The following is a 13,435-nucleotide window of genomic DNA, read 5'->3' on the forward strand; positions in this document are numbered from 1 at the left end:
AGAAATCTACAACTATTCACAAAAAAATTAAATTTTTTCGAATAAATTTCTAATATAAAATTTTTGAAAAAATAATTTCAAAAATTTAATTTCTTGAAAAAAACATTTCAAATGTTATTTTTCTTTTTCTTTTTTTCATAACTTAGAAAATTGATAAATAGTTAAATAACAGTAATAAATAATAAAAAATAAGAATCGGAATCGCAAATTAAACATTATTTTTGAGATGCCGATTCCAGAAAAAAAAAATCCTGATTCTCCCATTCTGATAAATAGTCCCATCACTAGTATTCAGGGTGTCTAGACATGAGAGTGCTGAGAATTTGAAAAGATTATAAAAGATAATAATTCAATTTCTTCTTTCTTTGATAAAATCTCATATATGTTTGTTTCATAAATGATTTATTTATGTCTTTAAAAAGGTCAAAAGTCAAAGATTCATATTTTTAGCATCATCAATAGTAATTATTGGTTGTTTTTTGATGTAAGGTTATTGCACCAATGGAGAAATTATAATGGTTTTAGGAAAATGTTGCAGAGCTATAATGTTAAAGAATATTGCATAATATTTAAATACATTAGGAAAAACTAAACGTTTTCTGAGAAAAAAACAAAATATGTATACCTTTCCTCTACAATTCCTCACTTTGTAGTCAGCCAACTCTCAATTTTCACCTAACATCATCTGTCTTTGACAAATTAGTTTCGAACACAGACAGTGTTTAGTTCGTAAATATACACTTTTCTTTTTTGTACCATTTTACAGACTTTAATTTTTGTTTGTGTATATTATATTTTTTTACTAACATAAATAACATGTAAGTAAAATACATATGAAAAGATTCCTAATGTTTTTTTTCAAATTTATTTTCCCCTTAAAAACATACGAAAATGCAACACTTGATGCAATAATGCAAGATGTTAATAAGACTTTTGCATTTTTTTTTGCCTTGACGAGTGCCTCAATTCTCCTTTTGAAATGGGAGGCACAAATCAAATTCTAGGTTAATCTATCCGTTTTGCAATTTGTTTTTGATCTCAATCATGCTCGAAAACGCCGACTTGCACAGGTATGTGGAGGGAAATGCAACAAGTAGTTCGAACGCCGCCGCAGCAACGTGAGGATACGAATCATGCATAGTAGCACAGAATACCTTGAGGCTTTTCTCCACAGAAACAGCCTTTGCTGCAGAGTCTGAGACCAGATCAAGAACCCGGTCTTCGATGTCTTCTGCTTCTGGGAAGTTGTCATCTTGAACGTGCCTCGTTTTTCCCCGCGCATTCCCAAATCTAACATACAATATCATCACAATACTCACACACTAAATAAAGTAACTATAACAATAAATACACTTATGAGTAATTACTTCATAATGGGAGCTCTTCTACACACCTGTTACACCAAGGTGAGAAGTCACAGGAATGAGTTTTTGAGGAAGAGCTGTCAACCCAACAGTGTTGTCACTTTTACCCCAACATGACTTATAATACCTCATACATTGGGTGTTTTGGTTTTTAAAATAGTCTGTAAATGATTGGGATTTAAAATTATCAAGTAGTGGTTCTTTTTCTAACCGGACCATCCCCACTTGTCAGCTCCGCCTTTTTCGACCAGTTGGAATTCCCCACATAACCAAAAACAATATTTTTTGAAGATGGAATGGGCTGGAAAGATTATGGCTACTGTGTTTTGGATTCGCTAGGAATAATCCTCAGCTAGTATCTGGGAAAAGGTAAAACTATTACAGGTACATACTATTAATTCTTATTGGACCGTTTGAAAACTGAGGTACAAGAAAAAGACAGAGGACCGGCCAACAAAAAAGTAATTTTCCATTACAACAATGCATCAGCTCACACCTCAGTAGTTGGTCTCGCAAAACTATTGGAAATAGAGTTCCAGCTCGAAATGCTCGAGCAATCTCATACATCTTCACCCTTCTGTCATCCATCACCATATCATGGATGTTATCAATGGCTTCTGGAGTAGTAAACTCAATAGGATGTCCAGAACGTTCAGCCTCACTTGTGCCCATATGGCTACTCTGAAAATTTGAAACCACTTATAAACTGTTCTAATCAAAGGTGTAGAGTCTCCTTTATGTTTTTTAAGTTTTTATTTAGTTTTCTGCAGTGTTTGTCTTTCACAAAGTAATGTTTAATCAACACACGAAATTTTGCAGTTTTGCAAATTTGCAGTTTTGTAAAGCAAATTTACTTGAAAGTAAGAATTAAGAAATAAACAAATTTTTAGTACCCCATATATTTGAACTGTAACGTTAAGAGTTGAGTAGTTCAGTTTACTCTAACACCATTAAGTTAATTTTGTTTTTGTTTTTTCTATGTCGAGCACTGGTTTATACAAATTTCAATTCCTAGGGCAAGCATATACAACTCAGTTAGGAACTAGAGACAGTAGCCTATTGCCAGTGAATCAAGTGTTTATCATTTGAACAGTGAGGCAGTGGAAATTAGATCAGGGAGCAAGGATATATACAACGTAAGAGGTGTGTCAAACTCCTTAATATAATATGAGAACACCAGAAATAAACTGACTCCTGAGCATAGAGAGGAATTTCCTTTTTTAAATTTATTAACAACTAATTATAATTGACCCTCCGACTCCATTCTTTTTTTACCTGGGACAATGACCTCAAAAATAGTAAGGGACGCATCGAAAATGGCAAAATCTCAGAGGTGGGAAGGTGGCGCATCAATTGTTAGGGGCCTTGTAGTAGACTGGGGATTTTACACTTTAGCATAGTTCCGAAAAAAGTATTGTGGAAACCTTTTATTTCTTATGAACAAAATTGGATCCGATATCGAATGTCTGCATCCTCACTCTGCACTAATAAATCAGCAGTGGGGAATAAATACTGCACTGCCTGAGACTTGGTAATCCAAAAAAAAATGTTCTTCTTATGCCCGTCCGTGTGGCAATTATTTATATATATTTTAAATTATGTGGCCTTATAGAACTTTCAATTTGATGTACCGTACCGACTGCTACGCAAGACAAACAAATTTTGAGAGGATAGAGTATAACAATAATACCAAACAAAATTACACAAATGCCAAAATTAAGAACTGGGACTACGTTGCCTGCCAAGAGGGAGAAGTTTGATATCCCTGGAGTATGATTTATACTTCATTTACATTTTATAAGCAATAAATATGTTATATAGTTATTAATATTACGATAATGCCTAAAGTATAATGGATTCGCGCAATAAGACTTTCAGCTATGTAGTTGTCATTTGTGATTCCCCTAAAAACGGAATTTATCATCATTTTCCAAAGGATCCCTGAAGGAGAAAGAAATATGAAAGTACTTGTCATCAAAATGACCCCTTGGGAAAGACCCTAGAATTTGTGAGAATAATTTTGAGGAAAGTGGTTACAAAAGGGATTTAGAAGGTGAATTTCTGGGATTACTTTTAAAAGGAAAATTGAAAGAAGATGCTATCCCTTCCAGAGGTCTCATACATTGAGAAGAATTTGAGCAAGCTCTAAGGAAAAAATAAAAAAGAGATTGTGGAAAGTTTAAACTAAATATATTTAGAGATATTTGACAAATTATCCTAACCCAATATAGAAAATGTTAATGCATTTAATCATTCATGTGTATCACGGGTTATAAAAATTAGTAAGGCTTCTATGACCAAAAAAGATCCACTAATTCATGAACTCAACTAACTAAGAAAATCGAATGCACATCTCTACAAAAAAGTGAAAATCCTCCAATTTCTATTAACCTTGACTATCCCCTAAAAGAAGAATTGGCTCTGAAAAGAATTAAAATTTTGTATTTAATTATTATTGGATCAGAATTCAATATTTGTAATTAATTGACAAAAATTACATGTTCTTCTCCAAAGCGTAGATTATGTTACTCCGGCAATCCAAAGGAAAGCTTTTTGTCAAAGGCTACATATGAAAAATGAAACCCTTATCCATTTTTAAAATAAATCGATTATAGTTATTTACTGTTATCTTATAATAAACGGAGACATTCTGCTATTTTACTTTATAAATATAATATTCCCCAAATTTTCAAAAATTCAAAATAGAAGGGTTGATAGCAAAAAAATAGTCAGTCATATACGTGGCAAGGACAAATATAAAGGAAAATACCATGAGGGATAGAGAAGATAGTGAAGAAATCAAATGGACATTTTTGTGGAGAATGATAAACTGGATAAATATATATAAAGAAGTAAAGTGTTAAAATTTTGTCTTTTTCAAAAGTAATCATTTAAATATTTTTATTAATTGAAGCATTGCTGGATGATATAAGTATTGCGTTTAATTTATAATGCGTATTTTACGTGATTAAATTTAGGTTTAGAAAAAAAAGTATGAAATAATGGATGCTAGACTCATTATAAATGAAATTACACCGATATATTCATTTTGTCCGTCCACAGTTAAAGATAGGATGGATCCACATTTTCTCGGATTTAGGTAGATTTGGATCTTTAAACAAAACAAAAAAGTTATAGGGGGTTGAGATCAGGGCTGGAGGCAGGCTATTATGATTATGCAGATGTTTTTGTTCAGGACCACCGTCTACACCGTCAGCAACTCCGAAACGATGAGAGGAAGAATGGCTCAATCAAAAAGAGCAAACTGGACCCGGAGGAGTTAAAAAAAACAGGCCAGGCCAATCCCCTCAAGTCTATGTGGGGCCATCCCGGGATTTCATACCAAACTGTCCAGAGATATATCAAAAAAGTGGCTGGGAAGAGCCCTGTGAAAGTGGAGAAACAACTTTTAAAACAGTAATGCAGTAACACATCTCCTCCGTTCCAAGACTCATTGAATGAGTATTTTTAGTTTTTTTAGACTCTATTTTAACAGTAATGGCCAACTGAAGTCCTGATGCTAACCTCTCGAATGCATCTTTTCGGTGCATTCGAGGGGAAGACCTGCAGTGTCTTTCATCCAAACAACGAGGTCCTCAAAACCACTTTCAGCCAGTACTGGACGCCATGACAGAGGACTACATCTGCAGATGGTGCCAGGCCATCGGTCGTCACCTGCAAGCTATCATTGCCGCTAAGGGCGGCTACATTAATGATTAACAGAGCTCAGACACATATTTTTTTTTATAGTATTAATTTTGTTCAAATTCTATTCTTAATTAATAAATTAGTTTAAAATTCAAAGTGTTCAAACTTTAATGACCAGTACTCGGTATCTGTTTTTATAAATATGATTAAGTATTAAGAATTTGTTTTATAACAGCTGCACCTTAATTTCTAAGACATTTTCCTTATTCAAAAGTTTGAATACAAGTTTTACTCATTCAATGATTGATTCGATCTCAACTAATCTTTCAATGATTGATTCGATCTCAACTAATCTTTCAATATACGAAATTGATGAAATTATCTTACTCTTTGTAAATAAACAAATATCCCTTGTGCTTTTAGAATCTGATAATGAACAGTTTTTTTTTTTTTTTTTAATATGAAGGTAGAAATGCATGATCATAAATTTTGGAGAATTTATTTGTAACTTTGTAAATTATATATATAAATAAATATATATTTATCGATTAAAGTTCATCTTTGATCTTATCTTTTATGTTTAAGGTAAGGGAATCAACCTTTTTATGACTCGAGTCCTTCTCGATCTAAGCCAATAGATTATAATAAGACATGGGTATAAACATGTTATCAAAAAAAATGGAGGCACACCTTCTTGATATTAATAAATGATTATGCAAGTACTCAATTAAATGGAAATCAAGACAAGTAGACCTTTTAATTAGTGTTGTTTTAACTTGAGTCAAAATGAGTGGAGTAGTTAAGGATAGATTCAAGTCGATAAATTATAAAATTAATAAAGAGGAAAAATTAAGTAGCTACTGCTTTTCAGTGGTAGAGTAGCATAAAGTATGATTTTAGTGCAAGATATATTTTTTAAAGTTGGCGATCTGAAAAGTATTATATATTTTCCAAAGCTGTTACCATTATTCATTAATTACTGTAGATAGATAAATATAAATCAATCAATAATAAGACAAATGATTTTTTGGGAGTAATAATGAGTGTACATGGGCAGGACTCAAAAATTAGAATTATCTTCGAGGCCGTCTTGTCAAATTTCTAAAAGTTTGACAATTTGGTGCTATAGAGCTAAAAAAAAACCTACAATTTGATGTTTGTTTTGTTCTTGTGCAATCAAAGATGTCCAAGCAACAAGCCAAACGGTAGAGGGTCTGCGATCTCCTCCTCCCACAAGTTGATCTCCGACAAGAAGATCTTGAGAGTGGACACTGTTGATTGCTTCTTGATTGAAACAACAGCTCAGGTCCTGAGAACCTTCAGAAACAAACATCCAGCTCAGATCATGGTCCTCGACGTCGTGGCGTCTGACGGCAGCAAGATCCCTCCCTACTTCTTCAAGGCTTTTGTATCCTTACCAAAAGGTTCAACCTTATTGATAGATACGGAGTGGGTTTGTGGTTATTTCCTTCCTCGCCCTCTCATAGCTGCTTGTAAAATTAAATTATTGCCCATTCTATTAAGGCTTCACAGGTGTATGTACTCCAGTCAAGGGATACACTAGAAGCCGTCTGCGCCCATTTGGAGATTGTTTCAACTGTTTTAATGATATAATTCATTTCTTACGTTTTTTAAATTTAAGTATTTTTAATTAGAAATGGACTTAGTAGCTTTGCATTTGTTATCCTGCCGCTGGGTCTAGGGAGAGGTTTATTATTTACCGCGCTGCATCCCTAGTTACTGGGAGAGGGAGAATAGAAAAGGATGACTAATAGGAGTGATGCACTGCTTGACTTCATATTCGAACATTTTTCCGCATTAAATAATAATAAAAACATATATCATTTTGTAATGATCTCAAAATAAGTCTTAAATTATTTTGGTACTATGTAGTTTGTTCCTAAATTAATAATTACTTAATATAAAGTAATCGTGTGATCATGAAAGACTGATTATTTGTTGGGGAGTTATAATAAGTTGTTGGAAGTGTTCATTCGTCTTTTTTATTCATTATTTAATAGGTCGTTGTTGTGTTAACAAAGGAAGCATTCCTGCCTATCTTTGTTGGAAATAGTAATAAAAAGGGATAATGAAATAATTTTACAAGGTTGGTCTGAAAAGTTTCCAACCTCAACGTGAAAATAGCAGCATTCGTAAGTGGTCCATTAAAATCGGAACACATTGAATTTTAAACTTGAACAAGATATAATTTATTAATTCAAAATAGAATTTCAACAAAATTAATACTATAAATAGATGTGTGTCTGAGATCTGTAAATCATTAATGAAGTCCTAATCGGCAATGATGGGTTCCAGACCGCGGTGAAAATCTTGAAACACGCTGCAGATGTTGTTTTATTTCAAGGTGTAAACTAATCATTTACATTTTCATATATATCGAAATATGAATTAATTTGAATCACTCAACCTTCATTAATTATTTTATTAGTAAGTGTTCAGATTTATATGTACAATCCGGTATGATTTACAAAATGTTTAACAGAACTATTAAAGTTAAGATAGAGCTATTTATCTACTTTAATGATGATTTATCAATATATGTATATAACAGTTTTAAAAATACATGTAGATTGTAGAATGATATATAAATGCATTAAACATAGTCAATAATCAAGGTAATTTATCATAGTTATGTCTGTTTTCCAATACAAATATATTTTAATATATTTAAAATAGAGAAGCTTTACACTACACTGCAGGTGATTTGTTGAGTTAATTATAAATGACATGGCGTCTCACCACCTTTCCTTTACAAAAAGAGAAAATAAAATAGACATTTATTTGACTTAAAAAAAGAGATTCTTTGATTCTTATTTACATGGTTGTCGTAAGTTCCAACCCCATCAACTTTTGACCCTTTTTTCTCTTCGTTAATTATTTCCCCTTTTTAGGGATCTAAAGGTTGTTTTGTTGAACTCGAATACAATATGAGTAAGTTTTGAATGTCCCTACTGTTAAATGAATGATGTAAATTTCTAACTACCAATTGATTTCAGGACTTTTCTCATACTCCTTATGCTAAGGAAAGGTTGAGAGTTAATAAAAGAGGATTTAACTATTTTCATGAGTGCTTTCAAAATATATATTGTACCCCATTCAATCTTAAAAATACTGCAAAATTTATGGGATCCTTTAGAAGACTCTGAGGATGATGATACATAAAAGCTAAGACCGTATTTCAAATTACCGATAAATATTAACTAATTTTGAATATATTTCGTTTTTGTTCAACAAAAAAAGTGGGATTTTGTTGGTTATGGTTATGTAACTATTGGACATCTCCCATTTCTCTGTCCATTTTTCATATTCATCGTTGGAATAGATAAATAATAAAAATACATAACCTCCATCAATAACTTCAAAATTTGTTCATTAATCATAAACTAGCAGAGTATTAGGTTAAGTAAAAAGTTCTGAGCCTTTTCGCTGCATGTCTTTGGTGAGCTAGCTAAATCTCACAATTAATATGTTGCATTAAAAAAAAACTTAGAGTATGCTTAAAGGTTAAGCGTACACTTAAAAAAGAGAAAATTCGATACATTCTTCACTATCACTATTAGAAAGGTGAAAATGCAGAGCAGGCGGCCCAAAAAAATTGTACTTATAATGGACCCAGTACAGTATCGAATGCAACAGCAAAGCAGTGGTTCCAACAATTCCGTTCTGGTAATATGGACGTCAAAATGTCGATAAAATAATGGAAATTTTCGAGTTGGACCAGCATGTGAGCACATATTTTATGTTACATTTCTACATGTTTTTGTACCTCTTGATGATGGTATAGACGGTGCTTTTTAAGTACATCAGGAGTTTGCTGATGCCAGGAACAGAGTGTCTTGTGCAATGGAGTTCGATCACAGAGGACCTTTTTTGGTGCACCATCCTCATAAACTTGATTATTTTTCTGTGAAAGTTATAAATACACCCTACAGAACCTCTCCTGATAAAAAAGCTATTAGTTGATATTACTATTGTTGCGTTTGAGTGCTATAAACTTGGTCCGAATCTATCTGCAAAGGTCTGTATATAAGATATGAATTAACACATCATACGTCGTCCAATAGTAAACTCGGAACGGACTACACGGTGTTCCTTACTAACATAAAAATGTACTATATCTATTTGCTGTCGCCGGCCAATTTTTTAGCTTCGTTTTCCCTTATGAGCACCCTGAACGTTTATTAGTGGACTTCAAATTAGCTCTTTAATTAGCAATTTAAACAATTCTAAACAATTATTAAATAATAGTTCTATAGTTTGGTAGGAATTAGTCATTAACAACTAATTTTGGGCCTTTTCTCCGAGTTTATTTTTTGAGGAAAGGTTGTGAAATATAATAAAGGTGACGGATTGACAATGTATTTCGAAGAACTCTGCTTATTATAATCTTCACATCTTAACAATTACTATTTATATAATAGGTTGGGGGGAAAAGTAATTTCGCATTTTCGCTTTATTACAATGCTTTATAATGTGGTAGTCACTTGGTGCCAGATCCGGGTTTGTGTGTGTTACCTTAAAATCTAAGTAACGATACTTATCAATAAGTGTTAATACTTACATAACCATTTACATACATATATTTGATTCTTACGGGATATACCTATTTAGATAATACCTTGGTTTATATGTTGAAAAAATATGGCCGTCTAAAATGTCCCCATCGTTGTTTCTATATTAGAGTATATGTATTATATTGAAACTAAGGAGAATTTAGCCACTATATGCAATGTATTAATTAGTATTGGACTCGAGTCAAAAAATTTGAGGTCTTCGTGTTAAGAAAATATATCATGTTGGAGAAAAAGTAATTTTGTATTTTTCGCTTTATTTGAATGCTTTATAAGAAATGTTATGATAATTCAATTTAAGACAAATATGTACCGATCTGTTTGATTGCTCTTTGTCAACGAGAATCCAACTTTATAACGCCCTTTTAGTAAAAGCCCTTGTCCCCATTTGCAGAGGCCTTTATTGAGCCCAAATTTGTACCCACAAGCGCGTTGGTCATGAATAGGTACAGGTTTTAGTCACTTTTTACTAGGTCTGGGCGTAGGGTGGATGGATAAGAACTTCCCATCTGAGCTCGCTTCTAGTGTGTTATCAAAGATGTGTGCTGCCTGGTGTTGTCTTGATGGAATACGATTCCTCTCCTATTCGAGTTTCTTTTTGTATCCAGTCTTCTTCAAATGGTTCAAAACGGTTTTATAATGGATGATCAGCTCCTGGGCGATGCTACAACTGCTAACAAGACGGTTTATCTCAATATTTTCTTGATTTTATCGATATTTTCGACGACCGGCCTGCCAGTGCGTGGTGCATTATTCAACTTACTATATCTGAACGATCTGTTGTGTAACACGAACCGAAAGAGTATCGGTTCCGTATACATTGTAAATTTTTTTGTTTGCTTTTGAGCGGTTTTCCTTTTTACAAAGTGAAAATATAAAACATGTCGAATAAGTTCAATCAATGGCAGGGCAGGAAATACGAAATTACTTTACCCCCTCACTTTTTTTGACAACTTTCTTTAGTTGACCTCCTTGAGGTCGTTTAACTTGGAACTTCTTAAGAATGTTGTGGTACTATGGCTGAAACGAACATCCAATAGCTTCTTGAGATCCCTGAAGCTCTTTGTGAAGAGGAACGTGTCCCGTTCCTAAAAAGAAAGAGATAATAAAGGCTTGCTCAGACTTTATTTCCCGTTTACAGATGGTGATCAATGCAAATATATTGAATGATAAAACAGGTAATTATTCATTTTAAATTTTATATGTACAAAATTTTGACCTAAAATGCAATCTACTAATATTTTAACCTACTAAAGCATATTGTCCGGATACTTCTGCTCACCCCTGTATATTCGAATAAAATATAATTAAATGTATTAAACAAAAATGTTTTTTTTTTTAAATTTATGTTTTGATGAAATTGTTATTTCCACCAGACATACGCTGAGACGTAGCTTTGGTGCATAAATGTACTGTGCCGAACGATAAAATGTTGAAATTGCAAACTATTTAAACATAGACATGTCCTATGTCTGGAGTTTGTATTTGTTTGTTTGCTTGTCAAGAAGGAACTGGAAGAGTTTGGAGGTGAACAGCAAGAGAGACCATGATTTCAAAGCGTATTTGCAAAAAAAAAACCTTAATGATGAGCCATTCAATAGATAAGGGCCATTACCAGGAATCTCAACTGATCTGAAAGGCTGATCGGGAAGTGTACGGTAGATGTTTGTCAATAACAATAATAGAAGATGCAAATAGCTTAGCGTTGACCTGTTTATCAAAATTATTTTCACATTGTTGGAGGGGCTTTAGATACTGTTGATTTTAGAAAAAAAATTCAAAAAAATTTAATACTTGGAGCTTGAAATTTCCTTTTTCAAATTTCTTTACAAAAATAAATCATTTTTTATGAATAATTATGGATTCATAAAATAAATTTTAGAAATTATTTTGTGAATTGTTGTGTATTTTTGGTATTTTGTTTGAAAAATTTAAAATTAAAACTGAATTTTTGGAATTTAAAAAAAAAAAATTGAATTTACTAATTTTTCCCCCGAAAAAGTTTTTTTTGTAATGATCTGTGAATTTTTAGATTTTTGTCCCAAAACTTCCCAAAAGCAAAGCCTACATATTGAAGGAATCCATTGTAGTATTCAAAGGCACCTCCCCGGCTCTTTTGTACTATACACTATGTAGGTCTACTCCCTTCTCTTGTATTTAGAATTTAGCCGCATGGAACGTTAAAACTTTAGTACGACTGCATTCTTACTACTAAGTAGTCCATAGGGGAAATGAATTCAATTTAATACTAATTAACTTCTTAACAATTGTCCATTTATACAACATTATTAATATCTAGATATATTTTGATATAAAGGGTCTATTATTAAAGACTACTGTCCATTAATATAAATTGCTTCTTTGCACAGTTCCAAAAGAATATGCATTTTTTTTTGTTAAAATGGTTACGAATGAATTAGCATTTAAATAAAGCGAAAAATACAAATTACTTTTTCTCCAACATGATATATTGTCTTAACACGAAGACCTCAAATTTTTCGACTTGAGTCCAATACTAATATATACATTGTATATAGTGGGTAAATTCTCCTTAGTTTCAATACATATAATATATGTATATAATACTTCATACACACTCTAATATATAAACAACGGTGGGGACATTTTAGACGGTCATATTTTTCAACATATTAACCAAGGTATTATCTAAATAGGTATATCCCGTAAAAATCAAATATATGTACTATGTAAATGGTTTAGTAAGTATTAACACTTATTTATAAGTATCATCACTTAGATTTCAAAGTAACAATTTAAACTGCTCATAATGATCTACAATATTTACTTGTGAAGAAACATTAGATTTGTTCCCTCAACAGAAAAACAATCTTGAACAAAAATCATGAAATGCCTAATTAATTTTGTAACATATAATATAGTCCTTTCATTTGAAATATGATACTTCATTTGTCCCCGACACGACCCCTTTTCAAAATAACTTTTGTTTTTTTAATTTCTTTTTAATGAAAACCATTCATGTTTGCTACTTTAGAGGTATTTTTTTTGCCCGTTTTATTTTTCAAGAAAAGTAAATAAATAAACGTTTCCGTTTAAAATTACTTTCCCAAAGAAATGAACAACCAAATACATCAATACACAAGAAAAGAAATTTGTTTAAAAGGATGGTCAAAAAATGACTAATACCAAGTCTATAAAACTTGGTATTATACCGTCGATAACATTAAGAAACAAAAAGTATAATACTGAAAAAACCACCATCTATAAATTTTGAACTTTTTAACATGGCGAATAATCCTGTACAAGAACAGCCTATATCTTGCTTAGAGTGAAGGATGTAAGTAATTAATATTTTAGAGGTAGAAAAAGTTATGAAATTAAATATAAATAAGAAGATTTAGATGACTTACATTTAATCAATAAATACTAATCAAGTACATTGGATATGAAACATATTTGAATTTGGGTCCATCTTCCTGCTTCTAAAATATTAATTACTTTTAACAATCAATTAAATAATTGACTTACTTAAATTTGAAACATTTATACGCAACCCTAGATGGCATATTTATTGAATATTCTATAAGAAAATGACCAAGTTAAACTGAAAAAATCAATTTGAATTTGTAATATAAGGTATATTTTTTAGCTACCGAGTGATCCATAAAAATCTGAACACTTTGAATTTTAAACTTCCCCTCAACATGCACCAGAAAGGTGTAGTCAAAAGGGTTGGCATGAGAACAATAGGGGGGCCAAAAGTTTTAAAAAAAAACTCAAAAGACTAATTCAGAAGAGTTTTGCAACGGAGGATATGGGTTTCTTACATTGTTGCTGTCAAAAGTGATCTCT

The 13,435-nt window shown here is 31.9% G+C and overlaps 1 protein-coding gene across 1 annotated transcript in view; it reads left to right on the forward strand.

Moving 5' to 3' along the window:
• The first annotated feature begins 8,661 nt into the window (after window positions 1–8,661).
• The window catches only part of LOC121115652 (glutamate receptor ionotropic, kainate 4), a 33,884-nt gene continuing 29,110 nt past the window's right edge, over window positions 8,662–13,435 (forward strand). Inside the window, exon 1 of the mRNA XM_071887731.1 lies at window positions 8,662–8,757. The gene's annotated coding sequence lies outside the window, so the exon portion shown is untranslated. The remainder of the gene's footprint in view (window positions 8,758–13,435) is intronic.

The sequence above is a fragment of the Lepeophtheirus salmonis genome, chromosome 4, assembly GCF_016086655.4.
Source record: "Lepeophtheirus salmonis chromosome 4, UVic_Lsal_1.4, whole genome shotgun sequence".
Taxonomy (NCBI): Eukaryota; Metazoa; Arthropoda; class Copepoda; order Siphonostomatoida; family Caligidae; genus Lepeophtheirus; species Lepeophtheirus salmonis.